The 18,548-nt window shown below is 42.2% G+C and overlaps 1 long non-coding RNA gene across 3 annotated transcripts in view; it reads right to left on the bottom strand.

Moving 5' to 3' along the window:
• Positions 1 to 18,548, bottom strand: part of LOC109253582 (uncharacterized) — a 75,489-nt gene that overhangs the window by 49,470 nt on the left and 7,471 nt on the right. For all 3 annotated transcript variants that reach the window (XR_008417853.1, XR_008417852.1, XR_008417851.1), the window contains exon 2: positions 8,438 to 8,542. This is a non-coding gene — a long non-coding RNA (uncharacterized LOC109253582). The remainder of the gene's footprint in view (positions 1 to 8,437; positions 8,543 to 18,548) is intronic.

The raw sequence follows: 18,548 nt of genomic DNA, 5'->3' as shown, positions 1-18,548 counted from the left end.
GAATCTCATAAGCATGCCCAGAGCATGCTAAGAGTGAGGCCTGGGGATAAAGGGCCAGTATCGTTTGTTAGGAAAAGGAAGTCTGAAATGAACACAGAGAACTAAAACACTGCAGTGAAGGAGGTTGGAGCTGGAGAAGCAAAAAGCAAGCTAGGGAAGGTCTGTGTGGCCAAAACAAGAGAAAGTCTGGCTGAATTCCAGAGATACAGGGCAACACGTGGCTGGCTTTTGTTTTGTTCTTTTTAACTTGTTCTGGCTGGGTATTCGTGTATTACCAGCTGGGGTTGGCAGGGGCAGAACAGGTCCCTTAGAGAGATGACAGGGAAGTGGCAGATGGAAGTAGGCTCAGGATGAATTGTTTTCCTCCTTCCCTCCCCCTCCCCCTCCCCCAAAGTGCACGTTACCCCAGAGGTCACTGGGAAAGGATGAGCAGGCTTTTGGGACAGATCCTCCCTCGTCCCCAAGTGCACTCTGTCTTTCTGAAGCTAAACAGCAGTCAGATGGAACCCACTCAACAAATAACAGCTAGAGAGCCTTCTGGGGTTCATGATCATGTGACAAGGTTAAAAAGCAGAGCAGGATGAAATCACCAGGGAAAGTCCCTAAATCCCAGCACCCAGTTTCTCTCTAGCAGGTTCTGGATTTTCTACCTTAGTGACATCAGTGATCTCAGATTTCCATCAATCCTTCCTCCTCTGTCACATAAAGTATATGGCTAAGAGAATGGGCTTGGGTGTCAGACAGACATGGGGTTGAATCCTGGCCCTGTGGCTCACACTCTGGGAAGGTTAGGTAACTCCTAAAGCTAAGGGTGGGTAAGTGGTCTCGTTTGCATGGGGTATGATAATGGCAGTGCATGCAACATTAAGATCCTTACAAAGATTCTGTGAAGCAGTGACTGGAGAGTCCTGAGCACCAAGCTTCTTACGCATCTAGATTTTTATTATAATTTTTATTATATGCTGCAGGCCTCTACACAGGCTCTTTCAAATTCATGTAGCAGAGAGGGTTCCAAGCCTCCCGTGATGGTCAGAAGTTATTGAACTGAGCTGAAGGACAGGGAAAAGACAAGAGCCTGCAGAGAGGGGAAATGCAGGAACTCACATCTGCATAAATCAAAGACAGCAGGGATTTGAAAGAGACATGGGTGCCTTTCACACTAGTTCCTATACAATTCAGAGAGAGACGGGTTTTCTCGTTTGTTCTACTGAACCTGTAACACAAAGTGAAAAAGCAATAGCACAAACCAACCGATTTTCCTCATAAAGAAGAAACAAACAAATACATATAGGATTCCAGGGTGCTTTCTGTGGAAGAAACACAGATAGGAATGAAAAGTTTGTGAAAATGCACCCAGAAGGGATGTGCCTTCTCTGACCCCATCATGCTACTCCTGCCCGTTCATTACTGCTTCTCTGCTAGTGCTGGTGGAGCCTCTGCCTTCCAGGCTGAGGTTCTGACAGGTTAACACACCTCAGAATCACCTGGGGGGCTTGGGTCAACAAAGACTTCAGGGCCCACCCCCGAGTTTTTGATTTGGGGCCCAGAAGTGGCACCCAAGAGTTTGTATTTTTCACAGTTCCCAGTGGGGTTTCTGGCCAAGGTCCTCATTCTGAACAGCACGGGTCAAATTCCATCCCTCCTAAGCTACTGAACCCTTTTATGCCCCAGGTGGCTCATCTATAAATTGGGGATAAGCACATTTACTTCACAGGGTTCTTGTGAGGATTAGTTACCCTTCATAAAGTGCTTAGGATGCTTTCTGGAATTTATTAAGCCCTCAATAAATGTGAGCCATATAAGCCATAATCCCAGAGAAGGGGCTACAATCAGGATGCACTTTGCTATAAAATCCTTCATACTTGCTTTACAGAACTCAAGTCGTCCCTCAGAATGGGTTCTTTTCTCCTTGTGTTCATCACTACATTCATTCAAGCTTTATTAAAATTAACAGTACCTAAAATGTACTGAGCACCCAGCATGTACTAGGAACTAAGCAATTCACATGGGTTCTTTCTGTCACCTTCATAACAATCCTGTGAGATGGGCCGAACATCCTGCATTTGCAGATGAAGAGAACGAGAATGCCAGAGTACTTAAATATCTGAAATATCTTGCTCTGGGTCCCATAACTTCTAAGCAGCAAAATTGGGATTTGAGCCTCCTAATCCCATTTGACTACAGAGCCTATACCCTTCTCCACTCCAGACACAGCAAATAGGTTTCATCGCCCAGTCATCCCATCTGCTAATAGTCACCTGGGGTACAGCATTTTGAGGCATAAATATTGTGATTCAAGGGGATGTTTTGCTGGAATTGATTAGAAATGTCTGGCTGCCATGCAGCTAGAGAAGCGGGTGTCAAAACATAGACCGGATATTTGCTGCCCTGCATTTTGCTATGGCAACACAGATGGTGGTAAAGTTTTCCTAATTTTATTGGAGATTATATTTAAATACACGCAAATCAGGTGAATGCCCCCAGGAGTTACTAATGATTTCAGATCTGTAGTCGAGCTCCTCTGCCCACTGTAATTTAATTTACATGGTATTTCAGTGCACAATGAAGCAAATAGCCATGCGACTAAGCCACATCTGTAGATGGTCCAAAACCATTTTGTTGTTGTTGTTGGAGTTCCAGAAGGGATACAGTGCTTTAAAACTGTCAGGAGATTATGTGACATGATTGATAGATACTCTAGCAAGTTTCTGGAAAGTATGCAAGGATTTAAAGAGGAAAGAGACACTCCATCTTCAGGTGACACTGAAAAAGCACAGCTTCAACCTTCTGAAGTTGATTCCTGATTGTGTGAAGGTATTTTCCAATTCCCTTAAACCCATGGTTCTCAAATGTCAAGGCACAGGAAAAATTGGCATTAGGAAATCTGTCTAAAAAGCAGATCTCCAGTTGCCCTGGGAGATTCGAATCCAGACCGTCAGGGATAGAGCCAGGCAAACTGCTCATTAAACAGATACCACAGAGTCTTAGGACCACACCTGGGAAGCCCTGCCTTAAGCAATGCTCTAGAATAGCAGCTCCCCTTGTTTTTCAGTGTGAGGAAACCTTTTATTCAAAAAATTTCTCAGACGTCACTTGATAGCAGCTGAGAAAATGCAGGATGGCCAAAAATTACAATTCATTTTGTATGATTATAGATAAATAGGTGTTTTATTTACCATAATGATATGTATATAGATATTTGAGAAAGAATAAGAACTCTGTATAAAAGATAGTGTTTAATCCATCTGTATGCAATGCTCAGTGCACATAGGGATTTCAAAGCTTTTGCAGATACTCTGCTAACCTTCCAGCCACCCCTCCCCCAATCCTGCCCACCCTGCCTGCAGATGTTCACAGGCCAAAGTGGAAAACCAATGACTGAAGTTTTGATTCCTGCCCACTCTTTAGTACAATTTCCCATTGGCATGTGGAAGAGACATCACCTACTGAGTGGGAGAGAAGAAAAGTCATATTCATTGAGCACTACCATGACAGGAGTGGATCCATATTGGCCGATTTATATACATATTTTCATTTAAAAGCAGGAGTCCAATTCTTTCTTCCATCATCTGCATCAACAGAGTAGAAACCCAAATATGATTAATAAATTCTCATTTTACTGTAAAATCAGATATCACCACCTCTTATATCTCCATTCCAGTTTTTATGCTTTTTGTGGCTAAAATTCACATTTGAAAATAATAGAGAACAAACTGAGGGTTGATGGGGAAGTGGGGGAGAGGGGAAAATGGGTGATGGGCATTGAGGAGGGCACTTTTGTGTTGAGTACTGGGTGTTGTATATAAGCGATGAATCATAGGAATCTACCCAGGAAACAAAGAGCACACTGTATACATTGTATGTTAGCTAACTTGACAATAAATTGTATTAAAAAGAAAAAAGAAAGAAAGAAAATCAGAGGAAAGAAAGAAAGAAAGAAAGAAAGAAAGAAAGAAAGAAAGAAAGAAATGAAATAATAGTGAACCAAAAAAAAGTGTCTGGCATCTGTCAGGAAACACTATGCTGACAATAATGAAGATCTCACAGGAGCGCCTGGGTGGCTCAGTCAGTTAAATGTCCAATTTTGGCTTAGGTCATGATTTCACAGGTCATGAGTTTGAGCCCTGCATCAGGCTCTGTGCTAACAGCTCGGAGCCTAAAGCCTGCTTCGGATTGTGTCTCCTGCTCTCTTTCTCTCTCTGCCCCTCTCCAGCTTGCACTCTCTTTCTCAAACAAAACAAAACAAAACAAAACAAAAGACCTCACAAAAATCAGGTTGGGTTGAGTACAGGAGATTCTATCACTAAAGAGGTACTTATTCGGATATTTTTGAATGGTCCTTATGCTGTTTGCCAAAATCAAAACTCTTCTCAACTTTAGACACTGAGAAACGGGAAGGCAGGATTGTCTTTCTTTAATAGAGTAACTGGGTTCTAACAGATGTGGCTTAAATACGATTATGATCCAAATTACATTTTGCTTCAACTCACATTCAAATTGGCTGAGAAATCTCTGCGTAGATGGTGGGCGATGCTGGTCTAGAATTCAAAATTTACAGAGAAAATCTATAAAGCGCATGTGGACAATGACAAAATGGAGGTATGTAAAAGACAAAGGGAAACACAGCACAATTGTCAGTAGCCAGGAAGTGCCGGCCAGAGCCCCAGTCCTGCCTGGCCCTGAAGGACCGGCTTGACATGACCATGTATTCGTTTGATATTGTCCTAAGTCGTAACAATGAGGACCTAGATCGTGGTGAAGACCCAACCTTAACAACTCAAGGACAAAAACACTCAGAAAGCTGGCTTAAATCAACTGTACTCTGATCATTTCTAGCTGGGCTATGCTCGCATTAAAAACCATCAGGCTCGTAGATGATTGAGCTGTAGTTCATTAAGAAATGCTTGGAGGCTGATGAGAAAGGAGAAAATGAGAACTGTTTCACTGGGAGAATTTTTTTTTTAATTGCTATTTGTCTTCTTGACACCAAGGAGAAGCACAAGGAGATTCAGCAGCTGCATTTAGTTTGCAATGACCTTTCCCCTCTGTTGAACTCTGACCCTGCTGTTTCAATCACCCAGACACGAAACGGGCAAGGAGATGGTTTAAGAGCATTTTCCTTTGTAGTGTGGTGGGAGGGAAAGAAGTTGAGAAGAAAATCTCTCCATCGAGACAAATTGCCTCTGGGCTTTGGCTGACAAAGGGTTAACAGAACATCAGGTCCAGTTTCCTGCTCAGCAGTTTAATTGCTGCAGCCAGGGAAACATTTGAGGGAGAGAGGGCTGTTACTGGGGACCTCATTTTTCAACGCCCTGTCAGAAAGCTAGTCCACTGAATGGGCTGGCTACAGAAACCAGGAACTGGGTCCCTTTTCCAAATTCAGATGACTCAGATTCTATTGACTTGTCCCTCAGGAGAAATTCTCTAGTTGCTGACCACCCTTGGTGTCTTCCATTTGTTATTAGATTATTTCCCTGGAGAGGCAACCCACATAGAGGAAGTGTGTGTGTGATTTCAGAGCAGAGTTTCCAAAGATGAGCATACGTCAGTCACTAGGAAGGCTTATTAAAACAGATAGTAGGCCTGCTGTTAGAGTTGTTTCAGTAGATCTGGGTGAGGCCCAGAAATTGTTTGCATTTCTAACAATTCCCAGGTTGTGCTGCTGCTGGTGGTCTTAGGACCACTTTGTGAGAACAAATGTTCTAAAATATACTTTCCACTGTCTTCTTTCTGCCTGAATAATTACACACACACACACACACACACACACACACACACACACACACACACCAGCATAATAAACATTACAGGTGTTTAAAATGCCAATTTTTGTTATCATTATTAACAACTACATGGAGTACCCACTGTGTACCAGTGTTACTAATTTTCTAAGGCAGGTATTGTTGCCCATTTTATCAAAGTAAGTCCTGATCCAACCCAAGTCTGACTCCTAAGTTCATGCTCTTTTTTTTTTTTAATGCTTATTTTTTTGAGAGAGAGAGCATGTGCACCAGCAGAGGGGGTGGGGGGACTTGTTGAAACACACACGGCTACCTCCAAGTTTGTGCTCTAGTAGGACTGGTGTGAAACCCAAGAATTTGCACTTCTAACCATTTCTCAAGTGATGCTGAAGCTGCTGGTCCTGGGACCACACTTTAAGAACCAGTGTTTTAGAACAAGCCTTCCTGGATTAACTCAGCTTCTCTGATTCATCTTATATTCACTGATTCAGCAGACATTGCTGTTGTGACTACTATATGTGAAGCTCCTTTTTTGTTCTGAGGATAAAGCTTTAATCTAAGGTGAAAACATTTCTGCCCTCACAGAGCTCACTATCTAGAAGGAACAACCAAGCAGAAATAATAAATATACAATGTGACAGGTGATCCAAAGAAAGACAAAAAAAAATAGTGGGCAGATGGAGGGATGCTATTTTAGTGGTGTGTTTACCTCTCAGGAGAAGTATCCATCAGAGCAGAGACCTAAGAGGTGATGGAGGAAGCCAGTGTGGACATCTAGATGAAGAGTGTTCCAAAGAGGAATTAGCAAGTACAAAGGCCCTGAGACAGAAACATGCTCAGTGTGTTCAAGGAGAACTAAGGAGACTGGTGGACTGGTGGCAGAAGGGGTGTGTGCAACAGAAAGTGGTAAGAGGTGAAATTCAGATTTAATAGGTATCTGCATTTAAAAAAAAACTCCCCTGGAGACTCCAACACACATCCAGGTTGGAAATGACATCTCAGTTGCCCTTATTTCTAAAGCTCATCCAACTTTTCTCAGTTCTCATTAACAGTATTTTGGTGTGCGATCTGAGAGTAGATATATCCCTGGAACACAAAATAAGGACTGCATCCTCACAGGGTAAGGTTTATTGGGCATGCCAGGCACTGAGCTTTGTATGATTGTCATTCAAAGAAATCATTTCTCCCTCTTTTTAAAAAAATTTTTAATGTTTATTTTTCAGAGACAGGGACAGAGTACGAACAGGGGAGGGGCAGAGAGAGAGAGACATAGAATCTGAAGCAGGCTCCAGGCTCTGAGCTGTCAGCACAGAGCACAAGGCAGGGCTCGAACCCACAAATTGTGAGATCGTGACCTGAGCGAAAGGCGGATGCTTGACTGACTAAGCCACCCAGGCACCCCTCATTTCTCCCTCTTATACAACAGCCTGAACCAAGCTTACATCTTGAGTGTGGAAATGGAAGAAAAAGGCTGAATCCAAAGAGGAAGGAAGAGCTTTTGGTGACAGACAAGATACAGATACATAGGAGGGAAAGAATGGATATGCGTGGCTACCCATGGGGACTTGGAGAGGGAATGGAATTTACATCAGGACAACAAGGGGCCTGATTTTATATAAGCCTATGTGAATCAAATGGAAGTATGTGTGGGTGGCGGGAGGGAAGCTGGCCAGGGAAGAAAGAAGAGACACAGAATCAATCTATATACCTGAGACTGATACTACACTGCATGTTAACTAACTGGAATTTAAACAAAAACTTGAAAAAAGTTGTTGTTTTTTTTTAAAGCAGAGTATAAGAAAAGTACACTACCCCACCAGTCTATCACCCCAAGCTGCTATTTCCAACAGAGCTGCAGCAAACACAAAATGGACAAAGGTCAGTTCTCCTGTCCTTCAAGCATATGGGTATGTAACCAGCTGGCTTTGTAAGAGGGATCTCCCATTATGGAGAACACTTTATCCCATAAATAAGTCAGACTCAATTATTTTATATCAAAACAATATCTTAGCTTTTTAACGAGCACAACTGCCAATACCCACAGTCACGCATTATGAATCACTATTTGCTCCTTCCTACACTTTCTAATTTCCTGCTAAGGAGACAGGGCTGAATGGGGTCATTAATCTGAATTAGAAATACTGTGACCTGCTCTGCACTTTGCTCGCTAACACTGTGTGGCAGAGCTGGATCTGGAGGGGGGTTTACTTTCTATACAGTTCTGAGGAAGAGGTGGGGCCATGAGGGAGATACTGAGCGAGTTTTCACTTTTAAGCCTCCTTTAATGCTGGGTGCATCTCACAGTGGGCTTTGAAATCATTGCTGTCATTCCGATGCCTTTACTGAAGCTGTTGTCAAAAGGCAAGCTTTGCTCAGCCTCTGTCTGGAACTCTGGAAGACTCACCTAAGCAGCCTAAAATAATGTGCTCCCTTTGTTAGAGAAGGGGGACTTGTGTATTTTTCTGGCTGAATTGACATAGCTCAATGGATGTTTCACTGGTGATGCCATGGAGGGCAGACTCTGAAGAAAGCAGGACCATCTGAAAGGCAGTTGGTTCAATAAGTCTCTCTTGCAATTGCTTGCTTATTTCAGAGGGAATGCAATGAATGGCCCTTGGAAAAGCTTAGCTGCAAAGCATGCTGACTTTGTGGGCTGAGAAAATACACAGAGAGAAAACTCAAGTTTATTACATTACCTTCTTTTTAGGACTCTGGTAAGAATTTTGATGGACTTTCTGGGGCTAATCGGAGCTGGGGACTCTCTTCAGAGGGTTAGAACCAGCCTTGTTCTCCCCAGGCCTCTGAAACAGAACCACAGATTAGAACAGACACCTAGCACAGCGTTTGGCCAAAGGATGCTGTTTTTGACCTACCCCACTCCATTCTGACCCCTAATTGGTTACACCCTTTACTGCTAACAATACTATGCACTAGAAGTAAAAAGTGAGTTCCAAAGGGTTGGAAAAATTCCCCGCAGGCAGGTCTGTGAGGGTCAGTCTGCAGGTGCAGCCCCAGTGTTCTGAGGCCATCCAGAACAGCTGCATTCTCTCAAGTCACTTCTGGGTGTCTCCCCCAGACCCAGAGTGCACAGCTGAAGGAACTGTGGTCTGAGCTGAGTCATTCATCTGTCCTATCTGCTGGGCCCCACCGCACTATCCCAGAGACCTTGGAAGCCGGGAGGATGGGACCCTCAAATTTTCTTTATAGCTGGTACATGGAAACTTTGCCCTTTCTGACTCATCTCCTGCCTCCCTCACCCCCTTCCACAGTCCTGGGTGGTGGGAGGTTCTTAAAACAGCCCCGAATGCAGCTCTGCCCTGAACCTCCTGAACTGGCCAACCTCCTACCGCCCCCTGCACGTGCCCCACGGCCTCCTGAGAGACCCAGAGGTGACCACAGCCAACTGACTTCGGAGCCTTGGGCATTAGGGGTTTTGTTGCTGCTCTAAGCTATGGAAAACTTGAGTAATTTTCTGTGGTCACAACCCCAGGGGCCCTAGTCAGTGTAATTATAAGTCAATCACTTTCCTTCCAACTCTGGTTCCTCTTCCCTTTGGGCAGGTAAAATCATTACCATGGCTCCTTTCTCCTCTCAGCCAGACATTTATACAGGCCATTTACCTCATGGCTCATGAATCTTCTCAACTGAATGTTATTTGGTGGTGGTGGTGGTGGCAGGGGGGTTGTACTTATTTATTTAACTCAGAGCAGCAGAAGGCCCATCATTGATTTCCCCGCCCTCCACAGCATTGGGACGCCTTTTGTTTTCCTAAGTGTGAGTGAAGGGTAGATGATCCCCACAAAAAAACCTTCCCGAGGCACAGCCCCAGAGGGCCCCCCAACATGCAGCCCTCAGCCCATACCACAGTTTGACCTGGAGATGCCCCCTTCATACAACAAGGCCAGGGGAAACAACACTCTGTCCTCAAGGGAGGCACTGGGGCTGGACGGGGAGAGAGATGGGTTTTTGTGCATCTAGAATGCAAAGAACCCTTTCCAAATTTCCCTTACTACACTAATTAGAAATAAAGAAGAAAAAATACCTTCTTGAGTCTGGTAAAGCAATTCCAAATACAGTATGGTCATTTATGAGAGTTTTGTTGAGCCAGAATTGAAGGGACTGCTTAAGTTCTCCCCAAAACACCTCCTAATTATCTCTCCCTCCTAATCCATCAGCAACCTTACCAAGTAGCCTTGCAGAAACTGTTCATATTAAAACCTCTCCTGATGTAGAAGGTGTTCCCACCTCAGGCTAAACCCAGCCCACAGACCTCAGATCTGGGGAAGCTTTATTCCTGGAGGCACCCACATCTCAGAAACGGTACAGTTCCCTGCGTGATGTGCATTTCCGAGGTTCTGGATTTACAGCTTCCCTCACGGGACAGCCCGGATTTTGTAGTCCAACAGCCAGATTCGCTGTCTGTTCCTGCCCCTGTGGCACATACTTCGGAGGCCTTGCTGCATTTTTAATTATGTAGTTGAGCTGTTGTCAGCATTTCCATAATCGTTTCTTATGGTCCTTCCTTCAATGTTTTACAACATAGCAATTCCCTAAAGTGGATGTCAATACAGCAGCATCAGTTAATAAGAGAATGTGCTCACAGAGTCTAGGGGACCTGGGTTCAAATCCACGGTCTGTAAATTATTAGCTGTGTGGCCTTGGACAAGTTATTCAACCTCCCTAAATTCTAGTGTCTTCATGAACAAAATGGGGGCGATAACAACACCTACCTCATGGAATAGTTCTAAGGATGAAATAAGATAATGAACAAAAATGTTCTGGGTCTAGAGGCACCTGGGTGGCTTAGTTGGTTGAGCATCTGACTTTTGATTTTGGCTCAGGTCATGATCTCACAGTTTGTGAGACTGAGCCCCATGTCAGGCTCTGTGCTGACAGTGCAGACCCTGCTTGGGATTCTCTCTCTCTCCCTCTCTCCCTCTGTTCCTCCCCTGCTCACACTCTCACTCTCTCTCAAAATAAATAAATAAATAAACTTAGAAGAAAGAAAGAAAGAAAGAAAGAAAGAAAGAAAGAAAGAAAGAAAGAAAGAAAGAAAGAATTGTCCTGGGTCTAGGGTGACACTGTCCAATAGGTATATAATGAGAGACACATGTAATTCTAAATTCTCTACTAGTTTCATTTTTTAAAAAAAGGAAAAGAAACAAGTGAACTTAATTTAACATATATATAAACATCATTACCAAACAACATCAGTATAAAATATATGAGTTATCTTTGTCATACAAAATCTTTGAAATATTCTATGTATATTATACATCTCAATGACAACAAGCCACATGCCAACTGCTTGCAGAGGGTGGCTGCCATATGAGGTCTAAAACATGGTAAATATTAGGTAAAGGCACATTCCTTTCACTAAGTGTCCTTCCATGCCTTGGGGTTTATAGACATTTGGAAACGAACTCGGAAGCCACCTTTAGCCCCATTGCTGAAAGGTAATTTTTGAGTTCTAAAGCCAGTCTTTTCCTGTAGGGAAACAGGCAAGGCCTTGGTGCTCAGCCACCTGTGCACAGGTAGAGAGTTTTATGGATTCCCAACTCTACCATTCTGACTTCCTTCGGAACCCTACACCTCAAAGTTGCAGAGGCCCTCAGTAGTCTAGTCTAATCTCTTACCATTTGCTTGAGCACCTCATATAATGCTCATGCTAATCCCTCAGCCTCTTCTTGAATGCCCCCAACAGTGAGCAGCTCACCAAGCCCCTGGGAGTGCCTGGTCCACTTTCAGATGACTTTGGCTTAGAAGCCAATCTTTCTTCTCTCTAGCTTCTGCCCATTGGTCCTACTACTAACCCCTGGGGAGAGAATAAGTCAAAGCTCTGTTCTGTATGTGAAGCTGGTTCTTAGGTCCCCCTCTAGGTCTCTTTTGTCAAAGATAAACAGGCCCAGTTATTTCCATGGTTGCTCATATGACAGGATGTGAAACTCCCTCTCCATACTATGTGTATGTATCTTTTGCAAAGTGCAGCTTCCAGAACTACACATAAGATAGTCAGTGTGGGCCTCAAAGACAAACATTCCTGTTTGTGGGCAGCCTCACCACCACTGCCATCTTTGCCACAGCCACACCACACCCTCAGCATCTTGTGGCAGGCAGCCCCTCAGCCTATAAGGCCTCCACATGCCCAGCTCCATGCCAGATGCCAGGGGCTCTCCACCTACCAATTGAGTGTCCTTCTGACGCTGGCCTCTCTTCCTTCTAGTCTGGATGCAAGGAGGCCCAGGAGCTCCAGTATCACGTCTCCTCCTACCATGCCAGGGTCTATGAGCCCTTGCCAGCTCCCTCACAGCCTCATACACAGAGGCAGAGAGCCCGGAGATGCCTTGGCATATTGTTTCTCTGGGGGATTAAGGCTGCTCCCCTTGTGCCCCTCTGGCAGTGGGGAAACCCTTGGCTAGCTTTCCTCTTGTGTGTTAGGGAAATTCCTGCCAGGATCCCAGCACTGGGGCTGCAGTTTCATCCTCTCCCTTCTAGATGTTTCTTTGCCACTGATTAACCTCACACCAAACTCCCATTAAGGCCCTGTTCAAAAGAGTGGGGTGGACAATGCATGGGGTTGGGTGGGAACAAATACACTTCTCCAGAGATAGGGAAGGAAAGGAGCAGCTGCAAAGGAAGATTAAGCTCGGCCTCACTCCCATCGATCAATAAATCAGTCAATCTTTATTGAGCTCCTCTGCCTGCACATGCTCATTAGCCAGCATGGACCCAAGAGTTGCAGCTCTGAGTCTGGGATTTGAGGGGGAGGAGAAGGCTTCTGTAAAACATTTTCACCTCATGAAGTTCAGTAGATTCCCTGTAGGGTCATTAGCTAATTCATGCTAAGGTGTTAATGACTTATCAGCTTTCTTTCTTTCTAAAGGGACTCTAGCCAGGGAGGGCCTGGGCAGGGACCTCCTAAAAGGGTAAAAGGTGGAGAAGTAAATGCTAAAGGCAAACGTGTCTATCTTGCCATTTTCCCCAGGGCTCAGGAGGCTGAATGTTCACTAGGCTCAGGAAAGAAGGTAGGAGCAGAGCTCTGGTGACAGTGCTGCTTTCATTCCCTGGTTCTTCCCTTCACCAAATGTGACCTACAGCCAGTTACTTGGCCTCCTGAGCCTCTGCCCAAGTAAAAGAGGGGCATCCACCAAATACAGACGGGAGGATAAAGAACTTGGTATAGTTCTTGGTTTAAAGCAAAACAAAACAAGAAAACGTGGTGATTACTTTTGTTCATCTTGAAATAAACCCAGACTGACAAGAGCTGTGGCCTTCCAAAAAGGGGATTGATGGTGAATCTTCCTTGGCCTTCAACTATAACAATTCCTGCCATCCAGACCTCATCTGGTGGCCTTCTATAACACTATCTTTTGCAAATTTGTCCAATCCTTTTTGATATTTATTCCCATTCATTTATATATCCTCCTTATATTACCTCTTAATTAATGAGTCTCACAAGTTTTTGTTCTAAAATCACCTCCCTGAAACATTAAAGGCAGGTTCCTCAACCCAGTGTTTTGGGATTTGATAACCAAGCTGCACTTTCCTTTTGACTCATCATTTTATAGATTCTGCCCATGTCTTAGCTCAGGCTTTTCCCTCTGCAGAGCCTGTACTGCATCTTTATACCTCAGTCTTGCCTGCTTCACAGTATTCATCCATCCATTCATTCAACAAACATTTATCAGTTCCTTCTAAGTACTGCTGATAAGAGCAGGACCACAATCATGGTCTCTTTCCTCATAGTCATTATATACCACCAGGAAAATGGAAAGAAATAGGTAAACAAGCAAATGAGTAAAATAATTCCAGTGTAATGGAATAGAAATAAGTATAATGAAGAAAATGAACAAGAGGTTGAGATGTGGACTACTACAGAGGTCATCAAGGAAGGAAGGAAGAAGTCCTCAGGTGGAAAAGAGGTCAGCATGAGACCCTGAGATACTGAGAATGGGGGGAATAGGGAATGGGTGGGGGGTGGAGGGACAGGGTTGAGCCAGACCATGAATAGCTCTGTAGCCCATCAAAAAGGGCCTGGACTTTATTGTTAAACTTGTTGAGAAGCTGATGATAGGTTTTAATCATGGTGGTAACATAGCCTGATGTTTGTTTTAAAAGGTTAACTTTGCCATCACATACAACATGAGTTAGGTTTGGGAAGAAAACAGATTGCAAATTTGGAGACTGTTGTTTTAACCTAAATGAGAGACAATGGTGGATGAGACCCATGGAAAGAAGTAGATAAATTCTAGGCACATTTACAAACTAGAGGTAAAAAAGAGCAGGGGGTAGATAACCAGGTGTCCTGTTTCAGGCACACATTCATTTTGTGATGTCTGTGAGGCATGGTGTGTCAAAAACGTAGATGGACACATAAGACGGGAGCTCACAGACCTGACCAGACATGAATTTGGAAATTATACCATAAAGATGACCTCTCATCCGTAGGACTCCATCCACTTGCCTCCCTCCTGCCAAGCATTCCAGTTCCTCTCCTGGAGACACAATCTGGTTCTACTGCATTTGCTGAATAGCCACTAAGGCTGGACCCACAGATTTCCAGGAGGACCAAGGAGTCCCAGAAAAAAAACAAAACACAAAAGAAGCAGTAGCCACTGCTATTTTCTGTGGAACCACACATTCTCACCCAATTCTGAGTGTTGTTCATTGCTCTGTATTATTCTGGAAGGCGTTGCTTTTCTCCCCCAGGAGTTTGGCAAAATGGCCATCTCAGTAGCATTCAAGCAAATACTTGTTCTGGTTCTGAAAGTGGAGCTAAATGACCATTCCTATTTATAAAATCCTCTTTTTAAAAAAAAAAATTTTAAAAGAGAGAGAGGGTGTTGGGGAGGAGCAAAGAATGAGGGAGAGAGAATGCCAAGAAGGCTCTGTGCTGCCAGTGAGGAGTCCAACACGGAGCTTGATCTCATGAAGTATCAGATGCTTAACCAACTGAGCCACCCAGGCGCCCCTCAAATCCTCTTATTCTGATTGCTACCACATCTTTTGGGTGGATACATTTATTTTCCATTACTCATGGCTTTTTGAGACAAACATATTTTAGACTTTAAGTTAGCCCATGGTTACAGCCTCAAATGAAAGAAAATGTAAAGTTTGATAAACACAAGAAAGAGAAGGAAAGGGACTAGGGTATCTTTCATTCTGTGACTACATCTCAGAAGGCCCAGATTTCCACAGTGATTCTTCTGAATGAAAGGTTCCATGAATCATGAGCTACCAGAAAAGAGAAACATTATTTATGATATCAAATTTTTTTTCTAGCTTTTGCATTTCTTCCTTTTCAACAATGAAAGGAAAGTTGGATTTTCCCCTTCTAATGTGTATAGAATCAACAACTCCTAGGCAACGTTTCACAAAATTTAAATTTTGTGTGCTTTTTAAAATATTTCCAGAAGGTAGCAATTTATAAAGGAGATTCTGGTCAGTAAACACCTTAAGCAAAAATCACTATGCCATTAAACATTTTGCATGCTGTTGTAATGTTTTCCATATAAAATTACCAAAATTATCTGCTAACTCTGTTACCTGCTCTCAGCCTAAGGAGAATAAAACAAAGCCATCAGCATATGCCATGCCAGCAACTTTTTTTTCTGTTTTAAATGGCAGTAGGGAGCTTGAATTTGCATGCTAAAGTAAATGAAACGATTTTATTATATTTGCTGAAACAGCCCATTACTGTATATCATTTCAGAAGACCACAAAATTTAGCACATGTAATCGAAATGGATTGCCTCCTTCTAACTATGAGGAGAAATGTAAAAACACTGAATTGAGTTCTTATAAATGGAAGTGGTTAATTATCTTACCATAATCTTGCTATTACTTGAATACAGTTTAAATACCATATACGTCTTAAGTCTTTGCATCTTGCCTTTGAATATGTTGGGTATTTCCCTTAGAAAGACTTAATTGTGCATTTATTTCTTTGTACCTCATTGTCTCAGCTAATTAGATATTTTTTAGTTTCAGATGCCAAAAGAAGTATTGTCAGATGCGTGAAGTTGCTTATGTTATAGAGAAGATTGCCAACAATTTAAATTTTAATTTAGAAGTTTCTACTGTATTTATTTTCTAGTTAACATACAAAGAAAATGCGGTTTAAAGGAAGGTTTTTTCATCTTTCTCTGTGGGAGTACATGTGCTTAAGCAAGCCAGCAATCTAAAATTAGAAATGTTCTCTTGCAAAAAGCACACAAAGTCTACAAAGAGGCCTGGGAATTGAACAGAGTGGGAAATAAAAACTAACAACTCGTGATAAGGAGATACTTGGTGACCCAGTGTGAGCTTTCTATGAGGTGCTTGTGTTCACCCTGGTTAGGTACAAAGCCCTTTTGCTCTCCTGGTTTCTGAGAGTTTGGTTAGAAAATCAGAATGAAAAATGCAGATGTCTTGAGATAATTTGGGGCTTTTTTGTTTCAATTCAGTTGGGGAAGACTTTTCTCCATGATCAGAGAAGCAGCAGCATACTGTTCAAAACATCAAAAAAAACAACACAAAAAACAAAAAACTAACAAACAAAAAAACCCTTGAAGAAACGTGTCTCAATAAACTTTTCTCACAAATGCTTCTTGATACAGAATATCTTCTTAACAATGATAGAAAGTCAATATTGAGCCAAAGATAAAATGGTGAAACAAGAGTATTATTAAAAAAGAAAACTTTGACCAATGGAAACAAATTAGTACAAAATAAATACCACTGATAATCAAATTACTGGCATAGAATAAAGGTTTGAGATCATTAAAGTACATGTACATTTAAAAAGATAAATTATAGCAATGAAAAAAAAAGACAGTCGATATGAAAGGCAGGATAACTAGTATTCCTGAAAAAAGTCTGATATATGGACTAGTTATGTATTCAAAAATATCATACAAGAAAACTTATCTGAGTTGAAGAAAAAAATTTTTAATTATCTATCATTGGAAAGAACATGTATTCTGAGAAAATCTGATATAGGACTACACTAAGACAGATTCTAGCCAGGTTCCTAAAATTTCAGGAATAGAACAATTTTAGGCAACTGGACAGAAAAAGCAAATAGCCTACAAGAGATTAAAATCAGACTTCGTTAGATCAATCAGTGCTGTAAGACAATGGAACAATTGTTCTGATGTGAAAATTGCATGACCCAATAATGTTACACCCAAGGTGACAGTCAAATAGAAAAGCATTATGAACCATGGAGGGACAAGGAGCGTGCTACCCATGAGCTCTCTGAAAAAAAAAAAAAAAAAAAAAAAAAAAAAAAACTAGACAATGAACACCTGCCAATTCATTTTCAATTAAAATTATAAACTCAGAAATGGAGAAGGTATGATTTTTTAAAAAGACTAATGGTGGACATTCCATTAAATATTAACTCTTAACATAATGTAAATTGAAGTTACAGGATAAAATGCAATGTTATAAACCCAAATTTACAAATAATAATAAAACACAAAAAAATAGAGGCAAAGGAGACAGAGGTATGAAGATGTGTGGTGGTACTAGGACCCTATTCTTTCATAGCAGGGAGTAAATTTACAAGGTTAAAAATGAAAATCTAGAACTTTTAAAATCTTGATTCCAACATTAATATTTTTCATGTTTTCTTAACTTTAAAAAGTTCTTTTAGGGTACCTGGGTGGCTCAGTGGGTTAAGCGTCCAACTCCAGCTCAGATCATGATCTCATTGTTCATGGGTTTGAGCCCTGCATCAGGCTCTGTGCTGACAGCTTGGAGCCTGCAGCCTGCTTTGGATTCTGTGTCTCCCGCTCCCTCTGCCCCTCCCCCACCCATGTTCTGTCTCTCTCTCTCTCAAAAAACAAACATTGACATATTTTTTAATTAAAAAATTCCTTTCATGGAACAATATTCCTCAAGATGAAGAAATATGTATTTGAAGTTCAATAGTCACTTTAGTCTTACTTCTATAATTTCAAGTAACATTAAACTTAATACATTTTACTTCCAAAAAGCATTTATAATTTTATGAACATAATGATAAAGTACCTTCATTTTTTTTAACTTTTTTTAAGCTTATTTATTTATCTTGAGAGAGACAGAGAGCAGGTGCATGAGTAGAGGAGGAGCACAGAGAGGGAGAGAAAGAATTTCAGGCAGCTCCACACTGTCAATGCAGAGCCCAATGCAGGGCTTGATCCCACCAACCGTGAGATCGTGACGTGAGCCTAGACCAAGGGTTGGATGCTTAATCGAATGAACCACCCAGGTGCCCCAGTACTTTCATTTTAAAAAAGACTAGAAGCAGACATGCCAAGGTGTTAATAATGGCTCATTTTAAGTCATGGAATTAACCATTATTATAGCTTTATCTTTGTTCTTCTGCAATTTTTTTAAATTTCAAAAAAAAAAAAAAATTTAGAGCAAAGGTTGGAGCTGGACCAGGGAGGGATATCTAATAAGAATTTTTCTCAGATCTTCCCAGCTCTAGGTTGGTCTTTAAGAATTTTTGTCTTGGGGAGCCTTGGTGGCTCGGTCAGTTGAGTGTCTGATTTCAGCTCAGGTCATGATCTCACGGGTTCATGAGTTTAAGCCCTGCAGCAACTTTGTGCTATCAGTGCAGAGCCTGCCTCAGATCCTCTGTCCCCCAGCCCCTTCTTCTGCCCCTCCCCCACTCGTTATCTGTCTGTCTGTCTCTCAAAAGTAAATAACTTTTAAAAAGAATTTAAAAAGGGTGGATTTGGGCATGGCTGCTTCCTCTCCTATTTCATGAGTCTATTCAATGTCAGCAAGGGAGGAAGTGCTGGTACCTGGTCTGGCTGCAATAAACAGTTGCACTAG

Source organism: Panthera pardus, unplaced genomic scaffold (genome assembly GCF_024362965.1).
Source record: "Panthera pardus isolate Hobbes unplaced genomic scaffold, ASM2436296v1 HiC_scaffold_25, whole genome shotgun sequence".
Classification (NCBI taxonomy): Eukaryota; Metazoa; Chordata; class Mammalia; order Carnivora; family Felidae; genus Panthera; species Panthera pardus.
Note: the sequence above shows the minus strand (reverse complement) of the source record. Positions and strands in the feature narration are given on the sequence as shown.